Source organism: Oncorhynchus mykiss, chromosome 21, assembly GCF_013265735.2.
Source record: "Oncorhynchus mykiss isolate Arlee chromosome 21, USDA_OmykA_1.1, whole genome shotgun sequence".
NCBI classification, from domain to species: Eukaryota; Metazoa; Chordata; class Actinopteri; order Salmoniformes; family Salmonidae; genus Oncorhynchus; species Oncorhynchus mykiss.
In genome coordinates this window covers 44,008,073-44,024,485 of record NC_048585.1, presented here as the reverse complement: position 1 = coordinate 44,024,485, position 16,413 = coordinate 44,008,073, and the positions used below count along the sequence as shown (strand labels likewise).

Genomic DNA, 16,413 nt, shown 5'->3' with positions numbered 1-16,413 from the left:
GAGATACCGAGAGAGGTGATGGAGGAGGAAACACGCGGGAAGGATATGGGCTGAGATACCGAGAGAGGTGGTGGAGGAGGAAACACGCGGGAAGGATATGGGCTGAGATACAGAGAGAGGTGATGGAGGAGGAAACACGCGGGAAGGATATGGGCTGAGATACAGAGAGAGGTGGTGGAGGAGGAAACACGCGGGAAGGATATGGGCTGAGATACAGAGAGAGGTGATGGAGGAGGAAACACGCGGGAAGGATATGGGCTGAGATACAGAGAGAGGTGATGGAGGAGGAAACACGCGGGAAGGATATGGGCTGAGATACAGAGAGCGGTGATGGAGGAGGAAACACGCGGGAAGGATATGGGCTGAGATACAGAGAGAGGTGATGGAGGAGGAAACACGCGGGAAGGATATGGGCTGAGATACAGAGAGAGGTGGTGGAGGAGGAAACACGCGGGAAGGATATGGGCTGAGATACAGAGAGAGGTGATGGAGGAGGAAACACGCGGGAAGGATATGGGCTGAGATACAGAGAGAGGTGGTGGAGGAGGAAACACGCGGGAAGGATATGGGCTGAGATACAGAGAGAGGTGGTGGAGGAGGAAACACGCGGGAAGGATATGGGCTGAGATACAGAGAGAGGTGGTGGAGGAGGAAACACGCGGGAAGGATATGGGCTGAGATACCGAGAGAGGTGATGGAGGAGGAAACACGCGGGAAGGATATGAGCTGAGATACCGAGAGAGGTGGTGGAGGAGGAAACACGCGGGAAGGATATGGGCTGAGATACAGAGAGAGGTGATGGAGGAGGAAACACGCGGGAAGGATATGGGCTGAGATACAGAGAGAGGTGATGGAGGAGGAAACACGCGGGAAGGATATGGGCTGAGATACAGAGAGAGGTGATGGAGGAGGAAACACGCGGGAAGGATATGGGCTGAGATACAGAGAGAGGTGAAGGAGGAGGAAACACGCGGGAAGGATATGGGCTGAGATACAGAGAGAGGTGATGGAGGAGGAAACACGTGGGAAGGATATGGGCTGAGATACAGAGAGAGGTGGTGGAGGAGGAAACACGCGGGAAGGATATGGGCTGAGATACAGAGAGAGGTGATGGAGGAGGAAACACGCGGGAAGGATATGGGCTGAGATACAGAGAGAGGTGATGGAGGAGGAAACACGCGGGAAGGATATGGGCTGAGATACAGAGAGAGGTGATGGAGGAGGAAACGCGCGGGAAGGATATGGGCTGAGATACAGAGAGAGGTGATGGAGGAGGAAACACGCGGGAAGGATATGTGCTGAGATACAGAGAGAGGTGGTGGAGGAGCGACTGAGAGAAGCAAAGGCCATGGAGGCTAAAGCCCAGGTGGGACAGATCTAAACGTGTGTGTGTGTGTTCCACAGCTTGTACAGACCCCTGTCTGATTCCACTCGCACTTCACCCCTCCTCGCTCTCAATTCAGGACTTTATTGGCATGGAACACATGTTTACACTGCCAAAGCAAGTGGAATAGATCATAAATAAAAGTGAAATAATCAGAAATGAACAGTAAACATTACACTCTCAAAAGTTTCAAAAGAATAGAGACATTTCAAATGTTATATTATTGGTTGTGTACATTGTTGTAAAAATGTGCAAATAGTTGAAGTACGACTTCTACATTTTCTCTCTCTCTCTCTCTCTCTCTCTCTCTCTCTCTCTCTCTCTCTCTCTCTCTCTCTCTCTCTCTCTCTCTCTCTCTCTCTCTCTCTCTCAGGAGGACATGAAGAGGTGTGTTAGGGAGCCAGAGGCACAGAATGACCAACAGACTCCCCAGGACAGACTCTTCAGGATGGAATTCTCTCAAATGCAAAACAGGCAAGAATGTCTCCACATGCATATATGCACAGCACACCCAGATGCTCAGAAATGTCTCGTCTTTTATCACGATCTCTCTGCTCTGCATTACTCTCCCTCCTGTATACCTGCCTATATGAATACTTCTCTGTCATTCTGTATAGTGTAAAGGGAGAGTATTGAGGAGAATGGGTCATTTGAGCCAAAGGGGTAAGTTGAGCCACCCTTGCTTTAAAGAAATCGTTCACAAAATGTATAGTTTGGCCAAATATTTAGGAAGAGGTCATTTCATGGAGTCTGTGAAGGAAGAAACCACATGGAAAAAGTGGTAAGCAAGTTAGGTCCAGAAAACAGATTTTCACCCAGTCAAATGAATTTGTTTAATGGTTTCATGATTCTTGACTCTAAACCAAAGTACTGTGAATCATTTTAAGATTGGTCTCTATAAGATTCTATATGAGGTGCTAAACCTAGCATGGAAGTGCATCCTTGTAGCTGTGTGGGCTGATATAGTCAAACTGTTTACCTTGGGTTAAGTTGACCCAATGGTTGAGCCACTGGCAAGTTGAGAAAATGTAAGTGTTTTCTTCCCAGGCATAATGCAAGGAATTATTGCTGCGATTTGAGGTAACACATGGCCTGGCATTAAAAGTGCAACAAAAAAAATACTAAGTGTTTTAGGTAATGATTAAAAGACCAAAAGCGATTGTGTTTGGGAAATAAAGATTGACAGGATTTTAAAAAGGTAGTGGTTATATTTCATTTAGCACAGAAATGTGTAGGCGGCTTAACCGACCCTGTCCCACAGCTCAACTTAACTTACCCTGTCCCACAGCTCAACTTAACTTACCCTGTCCCGCAGCTCAACTTAATTTACCCTGTCCCGCAGCTCAACTTAACTTACCCTGTCCCGCAGCTCAACTTAACTTACCCTGTCCCGCAGCTCAACTTAACTTACCCTGTCCCACAGCTCAACTTAACTTACCCTGTCCCGCAGCTCAACTTAACTTACCCTGTCCCGCAGCTCAACTTAACTTACCCTGTCCCGCAGCTCAACTTAACTTACCCTGTCCCGCAGCTCAACTTAACTTACCCTGTCCCGCAGCTCAACTTAACTTACCCTGTCCCGCAGCTCAACTTAACTTACCCTGTCCCACAGCTCAACTTAACTTACCCTGTCCCGCAGCTCAACTTAACTTACCCTGTCCCGCAGCTCAACTTAACTTACCCTGTCCCGCAGCTCAACTTAACTTACCCTGTCCCGCAGCTCAACTTAACTTACCCTGTCCCTCAGCTCAACTTAACTTACCCTGTCCCTCAGCTCAACTTAACTTACCCTGTCCCGCAGCTCAACTTAACTTACCCTGTCCCGCAGCTCAACTTAACTTACCCTGTCCCTCAGCTCAACTTAACTTACCCTGTCCCGCAGCTCAACTTAACTTACCCTGTCCCTCAGCTCAACTTAACTTACCCTGTCCCTCAGCTCAACTTAACTTACCCTGTCCCTCAGCTCAACTTAACTTACCCTGTCCCGCAGCTCAACTTAACTTACCCTGTCCCGCAGCTCAACTTAACTTACCCTGTCCCGCAGCTCAACTTAACTTACCCTGTCCCGCAGCTCAACTTAACTTACCCTGTCCCGCAGCTCAACTTAACTTACCCTGTCCCGCAGCTCAACTTAACTTACCCTGTCCCGCAGCTCAACTTAACTTACCCTGTCCCGCAGCTCAACTTAACTTACCCTGTCCCGCAGCTCAACTTAACTTACCCTGTCCCGCAGCTCAACTTAACTTACCCTGTCCCGCAGCTCAACTTAACTTACCCTGTCCCGCAGCTCAACTTAACTTACCCTGTCCCGCAGCTCAACTTAACTTACCCTGTCCCGCAGCTCAACTTAACTTACCCTGTCCCGTAGCTCAACTTCCATACCTGGGGTAAGTTGAGCCAAGAGACCACTTTTTGGACAAGCTTTGTTTTCAAAACTGTAATGTTTACATGAATTCTAGTTATTCCAGGGATACATCCTGAAATATATGTAGATATCTTTGTTGGAAAGAAACTATATTTCCCTTGACAGAGTGATGCTGAATGTAAAACTAGATGATCATTGTACACGAAGTACAATAGATGGGACTTGCTTTAACTCTTTACAAGTATATCTGTGGTAGTGAAGAACTACGTAGAACAGGGTTGTATGTATACCTAGTGATAGCTGGCTGTAGTTCTATCTGATAAATGAACTCTCTAGGCTCACCGTAATCACTGAAAATAACATTTCCTGAAGAAAATGTGGTGCGCTTAATAGCTTGTTTTAAAGTATGTATGGTTTTGAGATAAGTTCTAGTTGTGGTAGTGTCTGCAGTAGTAATGGTGGTGACTGGTTATAGTTGAAAAAGTAGGTAGGTGAAGATTGGTTGATATGATGGGAAATGCCTGAACATGTGAAAGTTGGTTCGGTGTCTCTAGCTTGAACGGTTCAAGAGTTAAAATGATTGTTGGTGGGTATTTTATGCTCATTTATGGACATTTATGTAGTTATAATTTATAGTGCAGACTAGAGCTAGTGCGAACCAGAGCTAACTAGCTATGCCCACACTCTAAAATGAGAAGGTTCCTGGAGATTCCTCTAGGGGTTCTTCTGATTGAAGAACATTTTGAACCTTTTGGGGTTCATTTTTTAACTACCCCCCTTATTATTATGATTAATATTAATAATAATACGCATAATAATAACACAATATTTTAGTTCTCCGTGTTTATTATGATTTTAGTGGCAAAGCAGAAGTTTAAAAGAATCGAAATAAGGTAAACTCTCAGCAGAGCCCCAAGTCCAATGGACACATCCTCTGGCATGTTGATGTTAATGTGCTGATGTTCTCCTTGTCCACAGCCAGAATGATTTTGCAGTGCATGGTGATCGAACAGGTTTCCTGTTATATTCATCAGAGGTGTAGGGAGGGTGAAGTCTGTGAAACCAAAACATGTTTGATTATACAGATGATTAACAGAACATGCACAAGACAGAATTCATAACTTGGTTTTCGTGGTGAATGTGAATGGAAAAAAAACTGTTTTGTTAATAGTTTTCATTCGCACACCTTGTCCATAATGTAGAGGCCTATGGGAAATTCATTGACGAGGTGAGGGAGGAGGATGGTAAGTGTGAACAGAATAACATACCAATGCAATTTTACATACCTTTGTATGCCTCCTCTGTATAACTGCAGACACAAAAGTGAGCAGTTCAGTCATCTGCACGCTATACAGCTAGCCTTCAACATATTCTTATAGCCTACATACAGTATTCTTACCTCTTTGTTGATTGATATCCATTGAAGGGTGTCCATTTTCTGTTTTAGAAAGATTTGCACAAATATGAAAAGATAGATGGTATCGTTATAAAACAATATCAATTTAGATCATACAAGGGACAAACCTTAAATTGAGATCTTTACATTTTTCAGTTAGGTGCCTGCATATGCTGTCCGTTCAAATCCAAATGTTTCCGTTGGGCAGTTAGGTTCCTGCAAGAACCCCCACCCACTAAGGAGGTTCCTCGATGAACCCCACCTCCTATGGGGTCCTTGGAAGAACCTTTTTGGGGCCATTTTCAATGCCAAGAACCCTAAGGTTCTTCGAAAAACACTTGTTGAACCCCTCATTTTTAGAGTGCAGGACCAGAGCTAGACCAGTAGTTGTGTGAGCAGTAGTTGTGTGGTTGTGGTCAGTAGTTGTGTGGTTGTGGTCAGTAGTTGTGTGGTTGTTGCAGGTTCTTTGGGCCCTACAGAATGGACATGGTCCGTAGTTGTGGCCAGTACTACTTTTGGTTAGTCGTTTTGGTAAGTATTTGCGTGGTTCAGTAGTTGTGGTCAGTAGTTGTGTGGTTGTGGTCAGTAGTTGTGTAGTTCAGTAGTTTTGTGGTCAGTAGTTTTCGTGAGTAGGTGTTGTGGTTCGGTAGTTGTGGTCAGTAGTTGTGTGGTTGTGGTCAGTAGTTGTGTAGTTCAGTAGTTGTGTGGTCAGTAGTTGTGGTCAGTAGTTTTCGTGAGTAGGTGCTGTGGTTCAGTAGTTGTGTAACCTAACATAGCAGGCGTAAAACAGACGCTTGAAACCAAGATCCCCTACGTACCGGTCCTGACGAGAATTTTAAAAACGGTCCTCTACTACACTGTTCAACCAATCTAACGTGGAGTAGGAGTTAAAATAGAGTGTTGCCTTGTTATTGTCCAAAAGGGGAAGTTGCATCACAGGCTGTGCTATCTGGGATCATTGGGACGTCCCTACCCTAGCCCTTATGGTAACCTTAACTATAACCCTTACCTAACCTTAACCCCTAACCATGATAAATGGCAACTTCAATTGGGTAGGGGCCTCCCAAGGATCCCGGATAGCACAGACCCTTTTGCATTCCCCCTGAAAACGAGAACATCCAGTTGTTGGGGACTCGGCAGAGGCTAGTAGTTGTGTGGTTGTGGTCAGTTGTGTGGTTGTGGTCCGCAGTTGTGGCCAGTGTCTAAACGACAGTTGCTACGTGTGAAAACTGAAATATGTGCGATGAGAAGTGATCGGGTGAAATATATGAAGCGAGTGACCGGAGAAGGCTTCGCTCTATCCATTCAGAGCAGCGGGATCAACGTCCAGCCCGCCCTTCTCTTTACAGACAGGAAAACTAGCCAGTTGAGTTTAGAGCACGGGCCACGATCCTGAGAAAGAGTACACTGTTGCCTTGGCTGCCTCCTTGTTCTCAATTCAATCACCCTCTTCACCCGCCTCATTATTTTTGCCTGCGCTGCCACATGTGCTTCTCTGCATGTGGGAGTATCCATAGCAACGGCTCCATTATGGCTGCTCAAATGATGAGACATGAGAGAGCTGTTAGCTACAGTGACTTCAGAAAGTTTTCACACCACTTGACTTTTTCCACAGCCAACACTGTGCTTGAAAATATGGAGATTGGTAGTGTTGTATTGGATTCGCCCCAACATAACACTTTGTATTCAGGACAAAAAAGTGAATTGCTTTGCCACATTTTTCAGTATTACTTAAAAGTGCCTTGTTGCAAACAGAATGCATGTTTTGGAATATTTTCACTCTGTCATTTATGTTAGTATTGTGGAGTAACTACAATGTTGTTGATCCATCCTCAGTTTTCTCCTATCACAGGCATTAAACTCTGTAACTGTTTTAGAGTCACCATTGGCCTCGGTGAAATCCCTGAGAGGTTTCCTTCCTCTCCGTCAACTGAGTTAGGAAGAACGCTTATAGCTTTGGTAGTGACTGGGTGTATTGATACACCATCCAAAATGTAATTAATAACTCCACCATGCTTAAAGGGATATTCAATGTCTGTTTTTTTTATTTTTACCCATCTACCAATAGCTGCTCATCTTTGAGAGGCATTGGAAAATCTCCCTGGTCTTTGTGGTTGAATCTGTGTTTGAAAGTCACTACTCAACTGATGGACCTTACAGATACTTGTATGTGTGGGGTACAGAGATGAGGTAGTTATTCAAAAATCATGTTAAAAACACTATCGTACACAGAGTGAGTCCATGCAAATTACTAAGTGACTTGTTAAGCAAATTTGGACTCCTGAACTAAAATACAAATAATATTTTGAACTCCTTGCACACAGAACATCCATCTTGTGATGGTGATAACTGAGTAGGACAGTCCTTCTACTCCAGGTGGACACTTATTTAGGCTTGCCGTAACTAAAGGGGTTACTCCGATCAGGTAGTGCAGCCGTGCCATCTGATCCAAAACATTGTCCAACACTCGCTCACCTGCTGCCCGATACGCCTCCGAGGGTATATGCCCACCCGGACCCTCCCCTATAGGTTCAGGTTTGCGGCCAGAGTCCGCACCTTAGGGGGGGACTCCTTTTAATTCTCTATTTTGGTTAGATCGGGGTGTGACAAGGGTGGGCAATCTAGTTTTCATATTTCTTTGTTTGGCCTGGTATGGTTCCCAATCAGAGGCACCTGTCTATCTATGTCTCTGATTGGGGATCATACTTAGGCAGCCTTTTTTCCCACCTAGGTTTGTGGGATCTTGATTTTGTATAGGTGCTGTGTAGCCTGCAGAACTTTACGTTAGTTTGGTATTTTGTTGTTTTTCGGTGTTCATTTTAATAAACGTAAGATGTTCGCCTACCACGCTGCACCTTGGTCTCCTCATTCAAACCACGAGCGTAACACAAAGTGGGCAAAGTAGCTGATTTGTGTCAAAAGTTGCATTATTGGTTGCATTTACAGTTTATGGAATGTTGGAAGTCATGATATCACAATGGGACCCTTTATAATGTTGAGGAAATCCCATTAAAGACAAAAAAATGTATAAAAGATATCAAAAAGTTGTATGTAACCACACTGGTCCTGACTAGTCTACACATCTTCAGGTTTGAACGGCGTTTCCACAGTAGCTGAAACGGTGTAAGAGGAATAGAATAAAAAGGCAGAAGGATGATTACGATTTAGTCCTGATTTTTGCTTTGCAAGACCCACCTAAAAATGGCTCAACTTACCCCGTTCTCCCCTACTATGCCCTTTCTCGCTCTCTCCTCACGCATTGTGTGTTTCTCATGCCGTGTGTGTGTGTAACTGTGTGTCATTGGGGGGGGGGGGGGGGGGGGCATGCCCTTGTATGTCATGCCTTGCAGTGTGTCTGCATCATGTTTTTGGCAATCTCTCTCTCTCTCTGTGCGTCTGTCTCTGTCTCTGTGCACTCCCTCTCATGTTTTTTGGCTGTGTGTCTCTGTCTCTGTGTGTGGTGTTAGGCAGTGGCAGCTGGAGCAGGGTCTGGCTAGAGTCACAGGGGAGAGGATGCAGTACGAGACAGAGTTTAAGGTCAGCACCCTTAATGAGGTCATGAATAAATGAACACCGCTAAACTATGGCGCACACACACATTCATCACAGGCCCACGTGAGCTTGCTGCAGCCCCTTCCTCTTTCTTTTCTCTCTTTCTCTCGCTCCTCTCTCTCCATCCATAATAGGCCCATGTGAGTCGCAGCCTTCTTCCTGGCCCTCCCTCTCCCATCCCTCTCTCTGAGACAGCGGATAAGGCTCAACCTTCTGTTTCTTTCTTTTCTCTTTTCCTCCCCCCCCCCCACTTACTCACTCACTCACTAACAGAGGTTACAGTGTAGCTACAGACAGTTTGAGGATCTGACCGAGTCCTCCCTCCACTCTGACTGCCTGTTGAAGCTCTGTCGCCTGGGCAAGGAGCCCGTATACACAGACGTGGGCATCCAGACTGATGTCATCAACACGTGACACCTCGCAGATGCACAGACACCTCCCGGCTGCTCAGGGTGCAGGTACTGAAAATGCACAGATCTAGGATCAGCTCATTCTTCCCGGTCTTGAGGTAAAACGTAACACTGATCTTAGATCAGCACATAGGAACTTCACCATTCTACTTAGGCCTACCATTTGAGCTCACAGATGCCTCTGCCCTGTCATCATCTGGAATGTGCCCATATAGGGAATGAAACTAATGTCACGGTGTAGAGCAATAAACCTAAGTTTAATATGTTGTCTTATTTTATCATCTTAGTTTCATCTGCGCTGAAAATATATTACGAAATCATTTCAGAACCAGGACATCAAGGGTTACGTTTTTTTAAAGATATCAAACCATGTAAATACACAGTAAAGACGTTCAGATGATACGTTGCACTTCCATGGCTAACCACAGGGTGGAAGTGCAGGCAAGGTTTTGGTCTCTACTTGACAGTCAGATGGCATTTGGCCCCGTCTGTTCTCTTGGCGAGCGCGGCTCCACTGTAAGCAATAGTGTGTGGCCTGTCGTCCGCGATGCCCTGCACATCGTCAAATCAAACGGCTCTTTCAACTGTTGGTATTGGAAGTTATTGCTTAGACTATACTTCCCAAACAATGTCAAAGCACAGAGAGAAAAATCTTGTTGGGAGTCTGGGTAATAGCCTTGGGATGTATGTCATCATTAGAATGACATTCATTCTGTCTTTATACACGTTTCAGGATTGTCAAATAAACGTTATTATATGTTAGTAATGAGAGAGTAGAGACCTATCATTTTCTTTCAGAAAATCACATAAGTGGGCTACCACGTTTGTGAACATGAAGAAATACACACTGGGGGCGCTCGAGCCCTTTCACAAACTCTCTCACCCCAAAAAAATCGCAGCATTTGTCATGCATGATAGTGTGAATGAGCGACTGTTTGTTGGAGTCTGCGAACAGATGAAGTAGAGGGAGGGAGAGGGTGGGTCGCTTTTGCGTGTTTGAAAAGGACAGAAAATATCGACAGCTATCATAACACTGTACATAGCCATAATATGACATTTGACATGTCTATTCCTTTGAAATGTGAGTGTAATGTTTACTGTTCATTTCTGATTGATTATTTAACTTTTTGTTTTATTTATTTAATTTGCTTTGTCAATGTAAACATATGTTTCCCATGCCAATAAAGCCCGTTGAATTGAGTTTAAACCTGAGTTTACCCCACAGGTGGAGGAGGGGTTATATGTAAATTGAGGGAGGGCTAAAAACCGACTCGACCAGAAGAAAAAAAAGCTGAAAGAGAATTCCAATCCATTAGTGCGCCTGCCTGCTATTCGGAAGATGGGGATTTTTTTCATTCGAACATACACCTCCCCTTTCCCAAACAAGCAGTCAGTCTGTCAATGTGCTCCGAGCGTTAGGCAAGTCAAACGAGTGGGATTTTGAACTAGTGAGACGGGGGACATATCGAATGGAAACCATTGGAAGCCATCCAGATTCCAAATGACTCGCCACATCAGACAGGCGAGTCTATAACATACGAAGATGAGTTAAAGTTCGATGTATTATTCAAAGTTTTATTCTGCTCTTGTTCGTCTGGTAAGGGCTGAAGTTGAATAGGCTGGAGATCTTCTAGCCTTCAGTTCTCGTTCTAGTCCAGTGTTTTGATGTGTTATGTGATAAATTGATTGCTGGATTTGTCAACACCACCTGAGTTTGTTTGTTTGAATTGCCAGTCTCATTTGCAAATCGTTTGGGAAAGGATATTGATTTACTCACTGGAAGAGAAGAGAAAGGACGCGCAGTGTGGATCAAACCGTGCAATGACAAATCCACCGACCAGCGAGCATCAACACGTCCTTCTGGTGGAGCTACTGTTCTAAACCGGGAGAAAAGCCTCTTCTATTTTTAAACACAGCATTTGCGCTCATGTCTCGAATCTTCTGAAACTACAATTTATTTATCGGAGTAAAAAACTCTAAAGAAAATAAGAAGTAGAAAGGAATGGGAGAGAAACCGAAGAGAATCGGCGCAGAGAACAAGGGAACATTGTTTGGAAAACACAATTATAGGAAACACCAACACGCAACAGAAAATAGCTCTCCTCGAGCGCCTATCAAATCCGGATAGAAATCGATTCAACGGGAGTTATTGTTTTGTGGAAGAAGGGGAGTGGTGCTCAAGCCATTGAACACAGCTAGAGCAACTTTCTCTGCCGTAGTTGTCAATTACTACGTTGTGTGCTCTATTATTCGTTTTATATCCATGCGGTTGCCCAAGGCACGATATTTCCTCCTCACGCATTGAGTGACTCACCTATAGCTTACACGGCCATAGCCTTTGTTTGGACAGCACCCCATCTACATCCTCATAGAAAATATACCATTTATTTTTAAATGGGGTTAAATCATAGGGGCTGTGGAGTTGCAATGGCGTGTCGGAGAAGTGGGAGTAAACTGGGATTTGTGCTGATATTCTTACTGGATTTACTGGGAACGGCGGTGAGCAACATGGAGCCTATCTACTGGAATTCATTGAACAAAAGGTATGTCGGAAGTAAAGTTGTGCAGCCTATGGGATTACTTTGCAGTCGTTTGTAAACGATAATTATAGGCCTATCTTTATAATGTGGAGAAAGCTCTCAATGAAGTTTGTAGAGGGAGGGTGTGTAATAACGACTTCAGCTCTCTCTCCATTGTCGAGTTATCCAAGGCTAAAGGCGGCGTGGGCTTTTACGTGGCCCAGACTCGTAAATGCCCGTTTGTATTGAGTGTGTGTGTTGAGGGATTTTAAGACAATATTTCGAAGAAAACGCGTTTTCCTTTCGATGCTTATCGAATGGCCTGCATTTTTATCATTCCCAAATGTTTCTCCCATATAGCACATCAATTGCAACCACCCATTGAAATCAATATTGTTCAAAGTGACAATTTTCATCTAGTTGTTACATTGTAATTAATTTAGATAGGACTACATAAACGTTTGGCTATTGTCATGCAAACCATTTATGGGTAGGGTTGAGTTGAACCTACAGGCAGCAGGGTTCCCCAACTGGCGGCCCGCCTGTTGTTGCATTTATTATATAAAATACTTAAAAACACCAGGAAATAAGCTCCAAGTGATTAGAAGTGATCTGTTCCCAAGTATTCCCACGCATAATAGAGACCCGTGATGTATGCAAATGTTACCAAGGTTAAAACATTTTAGTTTTAGTCAAATATTATATCTGTTTGGGGTTCTTGCTGTCAATTTGCAGTCTACAAATTATTTGTAAATATGTTCCTGCACCCGACCATCCCCTAAGAAAAAAATCGGCCCGTGGCTAAATCTATTTCAGGGATGGGCAACTTTGATTGGGGTAGGGGACACAACAACTCTGAATTTATCATGAGGGGGCTCGAGTTGCTTCCAGTCTGCATACCCACCACATGTGCAGTTTTAAGAGCTCAATTCTACTCATTTTGCCATGGGGCATAGAGAAAATATTGCAGTTTTTAAGCAAGTTTGCTGTAATTCTACTCATTTTTCCATGGGCGGAGAGGAAAATTAAGTGTTTTTAATATGATCTCTGAGTGATAAAACAATATTCATCTTAGTAGCCTAATCTAGACACTGTGTAGCCTTGTAGACCAAGTTGGCACTGATTAACAATAAAGAGTGCCTGCCCATAACACATTCAACTCATTTGCAATTTCCCTGTGTAAAAAGGAAAGTCCGTTGTAGGTGAGAAATGTCATTTAAAACACCTCCCATTTCCCACTCTGACTAACGACCGAGACCACCTTACCTCCATTTCCTCACACCTCCACCAATTTCCATGCGTCTGAATTGACACCTGGTGGCGATGGTGTGTTTGGTAGGTAACCTACTCCAAACATTGAGACTCCATAGCCGGTCTGGAACGGAATGTAGGTTATGCGCAGCAGTGCAGCTATTGGGCCGGGCTACAGATGCCGAGGGCTGTTTTAAGACGAATAGGCTTTTAATGCCTCCATGTGGTCGTTGGCTACTCCGGGGCCTATCTTCATTGGACAGATGCTGCAACAAGGGGATCTAATTCTGCGCGGCTCTGCCATTGTAGCTCTTGGCATAAGCCTCTAATGAGGGCCTAAGTCCCAAATGGCACCCTATTCCCTTTGTATAGGGAATAGGGTGCAATTTGAGACGCACAGGGGTCTTTGTCAGTGGTGGGCGTCGTAATCTGATGGGTGCCTCTGCTGTGGACACGGGAGGGTAGTTTTCACTGAAGGAGTGTAGGCCGTGTACTTTGTGAGTGGGCCTAATGCTCTGTTGATAGGGTGTCGTGTGATTTGATTCTAATTTAATAGACTTGCCACTTTACTTGTTAGTTCTGTTACCTCCATTTGTGAGGTAAGTAAGTCCTATGCCTCGGCCTAGAGCTAATTGATAACCGCGGTGACTTTCACACTAGCTACTTCACACTAGTTACTGTTTCACACTTTCACATTTTCCCCTGTGCCCACTCAGGTCATGGAAAGGGACAATCTTAGGCGAAGTAGACACAAAGTTTCCGCACAAAATTATTGCCTTGTAATTTTCCTCAGTTAAATCATGGAAGGCATGTCCTTACATGGTTAATACAATGTGATTTACACAAGTTGTTACAAGTTAACAAGTGTTTACGGGAATAATCATCCCCCCCACACACACATACGCACGCGCACACTATATTTCTTGTATTCTGTCAAAATGATCACGCCCTGGTATCTAAAGCCAGGACAAATCAGTAAATTCATGCTGAAGTGCATGCATGGTTCACATTTTGGGTTTGGAGCAAATGCACTGGCAACTGTAGTTTAGGGTGTCCAACTGCACCTTCTCCTTCCTCGCCCTCTGCCCTTCTCTCCCTCTCTCCGCTTGTCAGTGTCTTCTTCAAGTCACATTTTTCTGTTGCTTCCTGGACGTTCTCGCTGCCTCGTTCGTTCTCCCATTGCACCTATCGCTCTCGTTCTCTCTCATTTTATGCCGCTTTTTCTTTCTTTAATAGCTCAGACACGCCGATATGATTGTCAAACGTACTGCTGACAGTACTTAGCACATCTGAATCAGTGTTGGCAGTCAATTTCTTTTGTGTTCACACAGCAAAGACCTTGAAGTCGTGAGCTACTCAGCCTTGTTAAATGAAAATACTCCAAATCAGAAGGTGGCAGTAGTGTTGTTTGGGCAAAACATGTCCTTGTGTGTTTCTTAGTTTAAGGCAGGGTTGGAACGAAAAATATTTTGCAATCGTTTTGTTCTGAATAGAACCATTATTATTTTCTTTCCGTTCTGTTCCGATCAACAAAATATTAGTTCTGAAGCCGTTCGAACCCCCCAAAAAGTAAGGGTTTATTGTTCCTTTTTTTAAACCTCTGAAATATATATATATATTTTTACATTGAGCTCGACAGTAAATGACTTCACCAATCAGTGCGGATAGAGAAGCTTGCTATGGAGAGGACAAGCTATAGTTGTTTACATGCATTGATTGGACAGACAAGTGTAGGGCGCGAGATGCGACTGACATTTTGCTGGTGGGGAGAGGGTGAGAAAGTGTGGAGGCGGTAGAGGAGACTTGGCTTGAAGCGCTGGACATCTTCTTATGACACGCCTTATCTGAATTATAGCTCGGAAGAGCGGCTTCTATGATGGAACTTTGAATGTGCTTGAACTTCTGAGAGTTGCCTTAACGTTGAACCACAGCTAGCTAGCTAACAAGCTTGTATGCAGACCTGCACCAGAATTCAAATAAAAACACGGCTTGCCTTTTTTGTAGTTAATAAATCCAATGTGAAGCGTGACAACTATAGTATCCTTAACTAGCATTGAAACGTTAATCCATTCTTATAAAATCTCTCTCTCTAATTTCTGATTCATGCTTGTAATGTCGGTAGACTACAGGGCTCCCGAGGGGTGTGGTGGTCTAAGACACTGCATCTCAGTGCAAGAGGTGTCAATGCAGTACCTGGTTTGAATCAAGCTGCATCACATCCGGCTGTGATTGGGAGTCCCATAGGGCTGCGCACAATTGGCCCAACGTAGTTCACGTTTGGCCGGTGTAGGCCGTCATTGTTAAGAATTTGTTTTTAACTGACTTGCCTAGTTAAATAAAGGTTAAATAAAAAAAATATATTAACAAAAAAAATACAGTAGCTTATGCCTCAGAGGGGGAGGGGCAAAGATGTTCAGCTAACAGTCGTGCTGAGGGTTTAACAAGTGTTGGTTATTTTCTGTTTTTTAAACAACTCATTGACCAACGTCGGTTCAATTATTTGATTTCCATTTCGTTTTTTTTTCTTTCTGTGGGCTCAATGTGAACATTGCACAGTTCTCTAGAGATACATCGGATCAAGCCCGAACTGTGCGATATAATTGTCCTTTCCAACAGGCCAATATTCTACATAGTTTAGCACAGAAAATGTGGTAATTAACTACAATGACCGTAGTCCATTGCGTGCCTACTTGTCTGGTCTGTGTGTTTCTTTTACGCCTGCTACGTAAGAGAGACAGAAGAATGTAGAGGGACGGAGAGAAGTTGCTTCACAAGGTATCTCAACCTGAAAATACATTATCTAAGTGATTGATAGTTGGTATTCAGCAGTCATAAAACTATGCCTTATTTACTCTGAAGAACTACTAAAATAGAGATTTTGTCAGACAGCAGCAGCTCTATAGAGATGAGATGACTTGGAATTAAATAATAAAGTCATCAAATAAAACAAATGAAATATGTTTGTAAAGTCATGTGAACACATTTGAGTCATTTAGCAAACACTCTTATCCAGAGCAACTCACACTAGTGAGTGCATACATTTTCAAATCAAATTTGTCACATCCACATGTTGAGCAGATCTTATTGCGGGTGTAGCAAAATGCTTGTGTTTCTATCTCCAACAGTGCAGTAATATCTAACAAGTAATATCTAATAATAGGCACAATCAAAGTAAAGGAATATACAGTTGAAGTCTGAAGTTTACATACACCTTAGCCAAATACAATTTTAAAAAATCTGTTTTTCATTTGATCTTAAACCCCCGCCCCCCCCCCTTCCTTACCGGACCTCACTAAAACTCTAAAACTCTGGACCTGGTTACAGCGCTGCTCCATCTCTTCCTGTCATTTTCCATCGGCCCTCTCTTTCTGCCAGTCCTCTCAGAGCCCGGTGGCCAGACGTGGCAAATTAAAAACGTGTCCCATTCAGACGCTGATTATACAGCTACACAGCAGGGGACACTGTGACTAAAGGTAGGTTAGAGAAAGGAGGGAGGAGAGACAGATGGGGGGGGGGGGGGGGGGGGGGGGGGGTAG

General features: G+C 44.0%; 1 long non-coding RNA gene across 1 annotated transcript; it reads right to left on the bottom strand.

Annotated features, from left to right (window-relative positions):
* Positions 1-4,584: 4,584 nt before the first annotated feature.
* LOC118942933 lies at positions 4,585-11,633 on the bottom strand. Its single transcript, XR_005038610.1, has 4 exons — positions 10,885-11,633; positions 5,149-5,187; positions 5,036-5,058; positions 4,585-4,803 (listed from the first exon to the last, which is right to left on the bottom strand). It is a non-coding gene; the product is annotated as an uncharacterized LOC118942933 (long non-coding RNA).
* Positions 11,634-16,413: the final 4,780 nt, after the last annotated feature.